Below are 10,862 nucleotides of genomic sequence, written 5' to 3' on the forward strand. Positions count from 1 at the left end.
TGAAGTGAAGCGATGCGTTTGTGTAAGAAAAATCTCCTTATTTAAAACTTTAGATGATAAATGTTAGAGGAAGCATGCATGTATGTTTTCCTGCAAAAACCCATCACTTTGCTTCAGAAGACATTTATTAACCCCATTTAACCGTCGTTTATGGATGGATGGACTTTTTTTATACTTCAAAATCACTGCCATTATAAAACATGGAAAAGCAATGACATTTTTTAGTATAACTCTGATAGCATTCATCAAAAAAATGTCATACACGTAGGATGGCTTGAGGGTGAGTAAATCATGGGGATTTTTTTTTTTTAATTTTTTTATTTTTGTGTGGGTGAACTATCCCTTTAACCACCCTTCAAACCTTTAATCTAAGGATACTCAACATTAGCAGATGACAGACTGCCAGATATTCTCATTTTAACCAGCAGAGGGCGACAGAGTACATTAGCAGAGTAAAGTATTGGCACACAGAGTCTGAGATCTGTGGTGTCATTACCATGGATGCTTCTCACTTATATCTTAGTTAGAGCATCCTTTCTAGTCCAGTCCACAGTCCAGTCCTTATGCTAGGTTCCTTTCAGCACAGAAGTCTAGAACAAGAATGTCTAGTAAGTGACAGTACAGTACAGTATGAATATACTATTAAATTTACTTTAATATAAACACTTTAGGAAATATCTTTATATGTACTGAAATGGAATGCATGTAATGAATTGTTGGTAACTGATTGGTGTACATTTTTTCATCCTACAAAAGACAGCAAATTAAGGATGAGAAATGAAGGCTACTTTCCAATGATCCTTCAAACTGAGACGGCCTTGATCACGTGGCAGCCCAGATATGCAGCCTTACTAGAATGCGGCTTTCCGAATGAGAAGAATATGCATACTTCCTTACTATAAAGCAGAGGTGGACAGTAACTAAGTACATTTACTTGAGGACTTTACTTAAGTACACTTTTTGAGTATCTGTGCTTTACTGGAGTATTATTGTTTTGGGAAACTTTGACTTTAACTTCACTACATTTGAAAGACAAATATTGTACTTTTTACTCCACTACATTTCTATCAGGGTCCTCAAAGTCAAAATCTGTTTCTGAAGCAGCTTTGAAAGTCAGTGGATGATTTTATTCTTCTTTACATTTTTTTTCTTTCTTTTTTTCGCAGACAGCCTATCAGGGTTCCCTCTTGTAGGGTGATGTGAAATTTCCCATTTTTTGAACACAGAATGAGAACATGGATCCACCATGCCTTGTTACCACTGTGCAGGCTGCTGGTGGTGGTGTAATGGTGTGGGGGATGTTTTCTTGGCACACTTTAGGCCCCTTAGTGCCAATTTTGCATCGTTTAAATGTCACGGCCTACCTGAGCATTGTTTCTGACCATGTCCATCCCTTTATGACCACCATGTACCCATCCTCTGATGGCTACTTCCAGCAGGATAATGCACCATGTCACAAATCTCAAATCATTTCAAATTGGTTTCTTGAACATGACAATGAATTCACTGTACTAAAATGGCCCCCACAGTCACCAGATCTCAACCCAATAGAGCATCTTTGGGATGTGGTGGAACGGGAGCTTCGTGCCCTGGATGTGCATCCCACAAATCTCCCTCAACTGCAGGATGCTATCCTATCAAAATGGACCAACATTTTTTAAAGAATGCTTTCAGCAACTTGTTCAATGCCACATAGAATTAAGGCAGTTCTGACTTATTATACAGAGTACCGGACCCCCTCCAGCCTTATTAGCAGTTTTACATAGCCAAGCTTTTTAGTCACTATGCATGGAAGGCCAACAAAAAATGGCAAGCAGAAAGCGAAAGCCTAAAAAAGCGACAGCAAAAGATGCAGGAGATATAAAGATTGTGACAACGAGCAGGGAGACCGCAAAAGCAAGAAGGGGCAAATCGAGCACATATGTACATTCCGACGCATTGCAGATTGGACAGCGCACACCCGGCCAATGATATGTTGATGGATATAAAGAGGTCATGGCCTAGTCCCCATCCGCCACCCTCCCTATACACCCCCAGCCCTCTCACACACACATTGCTTTGTGCAGAGTGAGAGAATGTGACCTGGTTCCCATCCCTGAGGAGCTGTGTTAATGACAACCACTTCAGACAACATTGAGCATCCCTTTCGCCTCCCACACCAGCTGTCCCTCTCAGCCACACCACCTCAGCACGGCGCAGCCTGCAGACGGACTGCGCCAGGTTCCTCTGGACTGCGTCCGGAAACGCGCAACCATGTCCTTGGTTTCTAATCGACTGGAAACGTACCCAGCGTAGATAGTGCATTCCCGTCTCTGCGATGGCAGACCTTTCAAGTCTGGCGTAACAAGGCCAAGGTGCACGAGCAAGAGCGTGCTTTCCTATACATGCATGTGTGTGTGTTTGTGTGTGTGTGTGTGTGTCTTCATCAGAGGCGACAGCTCAGTACAATGGGACAAAGAATCTGTCAATCACAATCAAAAGGGAAATGGAAGGCAGTCCAGAGGGGGAGGAAGGGGCCGCTGTGTGTCCCGAATCTTTGGACGGGATGTGGGCCACGGAGCGCAGGGGGTTGGGGAGTGGTGTGGAGTCGAGATGTGTCTGATTTGGGAAACAAGGCCTGAGGATCCCTGTATTCAATAGGAGACCTCTTTACTAATTGAGAGATTGCAGGAGTTAGAAATCTCATTGAACAAGACCGTTATTCTTATCAGGACATTGTGGTGTCACAAAACAGTTATGCAGTATTGTCATAATCAGCTGCAGTATTGTCTTTCATGGGTTTGGACTGCGTTATGGGAACGTTTGTCGTTTCATACACTCAAAGTAAAAGCAACTTGTTGCAGAGCTGGCTCCCTAAGACATACACGTTGAAGAGTTGGAACAGCAAGGCTTCCAGCATTATCTTTGGCATGCTGGTTGTCTCATTCCTGCAACATCTGGTCTGTCCACAGACTAGGTCATCTCTGGTTCAGCCCTTCGCAGTCTGAAACAACCTCAGCCTGCAGTGCTGAGGAAGGACATCAGTCATAGATGCGTTCATCATTCTCAACTCAGGACCAAACAGACAAGAGCTTCTCTTTAAAAGTGCTTCTGGAGATATTAAACCTATCGGCGGTGCTTTGGCCTGTGCCCATATGCCTAGATAAATAATCAGTTCCTTGTGTTCTCTTTCAAGCTCTCACAGGTGGTTTCCTGACACGTGGTGCTTTACTAACTGTAGATTAGTTGCTTTTGTAATGTGTCGGCCTCTATCCTGCCTTCTATTCAGCTATGCACAATGTAAAGTAGGCTAGAGTTGGAATGAGTAATAGTTTCTTTATAAAAAAATAAATAAAAAATAAACAGCAAAGAAACGTTATGTATAGGCCTATTGTGAAGGCCGAAAGTCTGACACCAATAGTAAAATGTATCTTTTTCACATCATTTTCTTTATTCCCTATCACAATTTATATTGTCAAAATAACATTAAATTCAGTGAAATTTAAATGAACATAAATGTTAAAATGTCTTCTTTTGCTTTAATGACATACATCACTCAGCAGGATGAGCTCGGAAAGTTTGTGTAAAGCCTGATGATCATTCTCTTCATGACGATAAAAAAACATTTTGAGTTTAAATAAATTAAATACAGAAGGCGGTCTGCCGGAAGCTAGATATTTGTGTTAAATATGGATATTTTTTCTTGCACAAACCAATCGATTTGCTTCAGAAGGTCTTTATTAACACTCCGGAGCAGTGTGAGTTACTTTTATGATGGATGGATGCTTCAAATTTTGGGCTGTCATTCACTGCCATTATAAAGCCGGGAAGAGCCAGGACATTTTTTATATAACTTTGATTGTATTCGTTTGAAAGAAGAACGTAGTATACACATGGGATGTCTTGAGGGCGAGTAAATCATGGGGTAAGTAACATTTTTGAGTGAAATACTCTTTTAATACTTAGTTTATTTCTAAATGAAGAAATAGAATCCATATTGAACATTCTTTTAAACTTATACTGTGAATTTGTTTGACTGCTTCTATCGTTCTCCTCATTTGTGAGTAGCTTTAGTTACTCTGTCTGCTAAATTATTAAATGTAAATGTCAAATGAAGAATCAATATTGGACATTTAGGGATCTGAACATTCTCACCAAACACACACACACATTTTCATTTTTTTTTTTTCTGCATTGACATAATAAACGATTTTTTTCTGCATTGTCTATCCCCCACTTAACCTACACATCACAGAAAACTTTCTTTTTACATTTTCAAAAAACATCACTTAGAAAGATTTATAAGCTGTCCTCATTGGGACCAAAAATATGTCATAATTGGGACATGTAGTTCCCACCATTGCGTAGGGTTTACTAGGACAACACACACACACACACACACACACACACACAAAACTTTATGCATTCTTACATTTTCACACACAAAATAAATAAATAAATAAATAAATAAATAAATAAATAATACGATTTATAAATATGATTTATAAGTTGTTTTCCTCAAGGATACCAAAAAAATGAGGTTTTGGAAGTTTCTGTCAGGTTTAGCTCACTTAAAAATTTGCCCCCAATATATGGTTAAACATACTGTAAAAGGTGATATGACCAGTAAGTCATGACCATTTTTTTTTTTTTACATTAAACAAATTAAATCAAACTCAGTCCTGGAGGGCCGCTGTCCTGCAAAGTTTAGGTCCTACCTTGATCAACCGCAACTGAGCAAGCCAGTCAAGGTGTTCAGGATCACTAGAAAATCCCAGGAAGGTGTGTTTGATTAGGGTCGGGGCTAAAGTCTGCAGGACAGTGGCCCTCCATAATGAGTCTGAGGAACCCTGCTTTAAAATCAAAATAAGTTTTTTACTTGTATTATAAGTTATATAAGATTCAACTCTGTTAGTCAGTTTAATGCAACTGAACTGTTTTATTGCCTTTTTAATGACTTGATGTACCCAGTTAAGACAGCAACTAAAGTTTTTAAGTTGAAATAGGTGGAAATGTTTTACAGTGGGTACACACAAAAATTAAATTATAATAAAAATTATGATTTTCTTTCTCAATATTGTCTTGTTTACCAGATAACACTTGTCTGTCAAGTGAGAGAAATCATATAAGGTTTTATGCTTAAAAAAGCTGAACTATTTGCCAATGGGGTAAGAAAAATAAACAATTCAAAGTGGAAGTAAATGTATTTTTCTTACTGTATATTGGCCAATACTTTTATGCATGAAACCGATTATATTGAAAACAAGACTAAATACCTTAATTTATCTTGTGTTAGGATGTTTAGATATTTTACTTAAACACTGATTAAGAAAAGTATGTTTTGATTAAGAAAGTGATTACTTTGAGGGAAGCAGAACACCTGGCATACATTACTGAGTATTCCCTGGCTGGAGCACAGTCTGTCAAAGCTGCCAGTGTAAACAACAGGGCAGTAAAGCACCCAGGGCTATCTCTTGTCTATCTTTCTGCATGCCTGCTAAAGAACACAGAAATCAACATGAAATAAACAAACATGTTTTCCGAGCTCACTGTTGGATCCTTCTGTGCGATCGCTTGACAGATCTCATCAGCTGCTACGAAAGGTCACGTCGAGCAAGTGTGTTATAAAAACAAAAATTTTAATGTCATTACTACGCTGCAGTTGTTCGTTCTACTGGCTCCCTCTCCAGGGATTTCCATGAACTTAAAACAGGGCTGAGAAACTTTCAGGGCTTCAGAAGACTCTGAAAGTATGAATAAAGGACTCTAAAGGAATCTCCCGTTCCACAATTAACCTCGTTAGACCTCTCTTTGATTGCTGTGATTGTGCCAGGCTTGAGTGACGAATACAAGTAAACCACTGCCACCCAGCTGGGACGACATACGATATCTCTGATTTTATTGAGGACACGAAAACCGAACCCCCCACCCACACACAACACAGACCCCATAAGCCCCTTTGGCTGGTGCTTTTACAGCCAATCACAGGATGAAAGGAAAAGGAGGAGAGTGGTGTCAAAAAACTAAAATGCACTAATCCACTGGGCTCAGCTGTATATGCAGGTAACAGGCGGAAAGACTGTTTTCATTAGCTTTTATCTCTCACTCCCGTCTTTCCTAGTCCAGGTAATTATTGGCACTCCTCCGGCTCCCACGATGCCTGGCGGATTTCTACTGGTGAACAGCCAAACCACAGGCTCTGCCAATCATCCTCCTTGTTCTACAAACCTTTCTCTTTCTTTTCCCCACTCCATCCTGTCTTTTATTTACCTGTATCTCTCCTCCCCAACCAGGACACATTGCTTCATCTCTAACTACTCTTTGTTGAATAACAGTTTCTTGTTTCTCAACTCCACCCTCCACTCTGGAAATCTTTAATAATAATAATAATAATAATAATGTCTCTGAATTAGAGACAATGGGGGGAGGGGGAGGGGCGCAAAACGGGTATGGGGCGCAAAATATCTCGCCTAGGGCAACCAAAGAACTAGGGCCGGCCCTGCTCCTCTGTTCACAAAACATACTCCTCAGCAATGGATAAAGTATTTATTTTTCTAATTAAATAGACTAAATAAATGAATCAAAGATACAAAAAAAAATATTTGAAGAAACTGTTTTCCTCATTGATAATAAGACATGTTTCTTAAGCAGTTTCTTAAGTCATATAGTGATGATTTCTGGATCATGTGACACTGAAGACTGGAGTAATGATGCTGAAAATTCAGCTTTGCGTCACAAGAATATATTACACTTGAAATATATGTTAAAATAGGAAACAATTTATTTAGATGACTGCCTTTGAATTTGGACTGAATGGAGTAAATGGTTTCCTCTACAAGTACATTTTATATTAAGGATGTTTAGATGATTTTATGGGAAACATGAATCCCACTGCTTAAGAGAATTATATTCTGGAGTGCACTCATTTTCTTAGGTGTGTCTCTGACATTTTCCGTAGCTACATGGGCAAATATCCAGAGCCCATGTGAAACTGTGCCAGGATTCTAAATTCAAAACCTCTCTCACTTACTTCCACACTCACTGACTCTTTTAGGGCTGGTTCGGGTGGGAACCACTTGTCTCAAGGCCAGCTGACTGTACAGAGGCCATTTATCTCTCATCGTTGCTTATGTAGCTTGAGTACATCACTTTTTGGTGACTGGATGCAGAAGCACATTCCAATGTTCCTCAGAAACTATAAAAACAGACAGGAGAACAAGAAATTTAAAATATAACTTCTCAAAAACATTTTCTTCTCATAGAAATAGAGAAATGCTCCATTTAGATTTTGATAGCTCTGTCCTTTCTCGCTTTCTCTTTGTTGATTGTTTCCAAGAACTCTCTGTCTCAGTTTGGCCTGGACCAATCAGAACACAAACATTCCTCTGCGCTTTGGCGTCTGTTCCTCGCTTTCAGACGCATTCACACACACCCACACTTTTTTCATCATTACCTCTCTCTTTCTAAATTTCCATCCCTTTTTCTTCTCTATCCTCGCCATCTTTTTTTACACTTCCTTCCATTTTGTTTTCTTCTCTGTGGACTACAGGCAATGTGAGTGGTTCTGTCAGAGATCAATACTGCTGTCTATGTCCTTTATGTTGCCATGCAGGGAGGATTAGGAACTCTTACAGCTGATATGCAGGGACCAGAGCAGTTTGGCTGTGGAGGTCATTTCCTTCCCATATTGAAAAACAACAGAATAACGAAACATCTGCCACTGCAAAAACTAAGTCTTATCTCTCAAAACCTGCAAAACAGAAATGTCTCTTTTCAAAATACATGAATAGCAATTGGGGCTCTCGCAGACATACACTGTATACCACTAACGCTCAATATAATTAATTGGTTTGAGTAGGGCAAACTCAAATTAAACTAATGGATTCAATCAAATTAACTTTAATGAGTACTTAGAACTTTCTTTTTTTGAGTTAGTGAAACCGACACATTTAAAGTAAATCTTAATCCTTTCATTATTTTGAGTTCCATGAAATGAAAGCTTTAGCATAAGTTCTGCTGGGAAGACTCAATTACTACGTCACTTAATGCCTTCACTCTAATCCAATGATATTCTCATGCTCACGGTATAAAGTCTCTGTACTTACACATGTTTGAGTTCGCAGATACTGAAGTGACGATTACCCCCATCCTCCCCACCACCACCAGGATGGCCCTGTCCATACCCTGCCGGGGGGTCCCTCGTCTTCAGGCAGGAATTGCAGATCCGAGACCCTCGGATTATGCTCTTCGGACGGGGCCTACGCCAAGATGACTCTGTACACTATCAGCTTGCTGAGCTGTTAATAAATGCACTATTGTTTATATATTTCTCCCCGAGTCTTTCTGGTAGATATTCTTTTAATTTAGACAAACTTAAATTTCCCTTAAACTGGACATAAACTTTAAACTTCTCCTTAAACTTTCCCCGCATTTTTTGCCAAGGCACTCAAAAGAGAGAGCGAATGCTAAAATAAGTGTTATATGTTTTTATGCTAGATTAACATTAAGTGGGTGATTTACAAACCCAATTCCAAAAAGGGACACTGTACAAATTGTGAATAAATAAGGAATGCAATTATTTACAAATCTCATAAACTTATATTTTATTCACAATAGAATATAGATAACATATCAAATGTTGAAAGTGAGACATTTTGAAATGTCATGCCAAATATAAGCTCCTTTTGGATTTCATGAGAAGTACACATTGCCCAAAAAAGTTGGGACAGGTCAAGATGGGCATAGGATCACCAATTCCCCCAATGCTGCGGTGAAATATAGTGGAACAATTTTAGAGAGGAGTTTCTCCGAGAAAAATTGTAAAGAGTTTGAAGTTATCATCATCTACAGTGCATAATATCATCCAAAGATTCAGAGAATCTGGAACAATCTCTGTACGTATAAGGATAAATGCCGGAAATCCATACTAGATGCCCCGTGATCTTTGGATCCTTAGACGGCACTGCATCATAAAGGAATGCTACTGTAATGGAAATCACAACATGGGATCAGGAATACTTCCAGAAAACGTGAACACAATCCACCGTGCCATTCGCCGTTGCTGGCTAAAACTTTATTGGGCAGGCATTTTCTCTGGACCAAAGCTCATTTAAAATGCACTGTGGAAAAGTAGAAAACTGTTCTGTGGTCAGACGAATCAAAATTGTAAGTTCTTTTGGAAAATTTGGACACCATGTCATCCGAACTTAAGAGGACAAGGACAACCCAAGTTGTTACCAGTGCTCAGTTCAGAAGCCTACATCTCTGATGTTGGGTTTGCATGAGTGCATGTGGCATGGGCAGCTTACAAATCTGGAAAGGAACCATCAATGCTGAAAGGTATATTCAAGTTCTAGAACAACATATGCTCCCATCCAGACGTCGTCTCTTTCAGGGAAGACCTTGCATTTTCCAACATGACAATGCCAGACCACATACTGCATCAATTACAACATCATGGCTGTGTAGAAGAAGGATCTGGGTACTTAAATGGCCAGCCTGCAGTCCAAATCTTTCCCACAAAGAAAACATTTAGCGCATCATAAAGAGGAAGATGTGACAAAGAAGACCTGACAACTAGTTGAGTAGTTGAGCAACTAGAAACCTGTATTAAACAAAAATGGGACAGCATTCCTATTCGGATTCCTAAACTTGAGCAACTTATCTCCTCAGTCCCCATATCGCACAGTGGTAAACATGGCCTTGTCCCAACTTTTTTGAGATGTGTTGATGCCATGAAATTTAAAATCTTCTTATGTTTCCCTTAAAATTATAAATTTTTAGTTTAAACATTTGATATGTTATCTGTTGTATTCTGAATAAAATATTGAAATTTGAAACTTCCACATCATTGCATTCTGTTTTTATTCACAATCTGTGCAGTGTCCCAACTTTTATGGAATCGGGTTTGTAGTAGTGTTTAATGTTTTGCTATGCTAATTTAGAAAAAAATTCTGTTGTGTCAGGTTTTTGTTAAATGTACAGTCTTGTTCAAAATAATAGCAGTACAATGTGACTAACCAGAATAATCAAGGTTTTTCGTATATTTTTTTATTGCTACGTGGCAAACAAGTTACCAGTAGGTTCAGTAGATTCTCAGAAAACAAATGAGACCCAGCATTCATGATATGCACGCTCTTAAGGCTGTGCAATTGGGCAATTAGTTGAATTAGTTGAAAGGGGTGTGTTCAAAAAAATAGCAGTGTGGCATTCAATCACTGAGGTCATCAATTTTGTGAAGAAACAGGTGTGAATCAGGTGGCCCCTATTTAAGGATGAAGCCAACACTTGTTGAACATGCATTTGAAAGCTGAGGAAAATGGGTCGTTCAAGACATTGTTCAGAAGAACAGCGTACTTTGATTAAAAAGTTGATTAGAGAGGGGAAAACCTATAAAGAGGTGCAAAAAATGATAGGCTGTTCAGCTAAAATGATCTCCAATGCCTTAAAATGGAGAGCAAAACCAGAGAGACGTGGAATAAAACGGAAGACAACCATCAAAATGGATAGAAGAATAACCAGAATGGCAAAGGCTCAGCCAATGATCACCTCCAGGATGATCAAAGACAGTCTGGAGTTACCTGTAAGTACTGTGACAGTTAGAAGACGTCTGTGTGAAGCTAATCTATTTTCAAGAATCCCCCGCAAAGTCCCTCTGTTAAAAAAAAGGCATGTGCAGAAGAGGTTACAATTTGCCAAAGAACACATCAACTGGCCTAAAGAGAAATGGAGGAACATTTTGTGGACTGATGAGAGTAAAATTGTTCTTTTTGGGTCCAAGGGCCACAGGCAGTTTGTGAGACGACCCCCAAACTCTGAATTCAAGCCACAGTACACAGTGAAGACAGTGAAGCATGGAGGTGCAAGCATCATGATATGGGCAT

General features: G+C 39.3%; 1 protein-coding gene across 1 annotated transcript in view; it reads right to left on the reverse strand.

The window, feature by feature from the left end:
- The window catches only part of col5a3a (collagen, type V, alpha 3a), a 172,109-nt gene that overhangs the window by 109,712 nt on the left and 51,535 nt on the right, over window positions 1-10,862 (reverse strand). The window lies entirely within an intron of this gene.

Source organism: Pseudorasbora parva, chromosome 2, assembly GCF_024679245.1.
Source record: "Pseudorasbora parva isolate DD20220531a chromosome 2, ASM2467924v1, whole genome shotgun sequence".
Taxonomy (NCBI): Eukaryota; Metazoa; Chordata; class Actinopteri; order Cypriniformes; family Gobionidae; genus Pseudorasbora; species Pseudorasbora parva.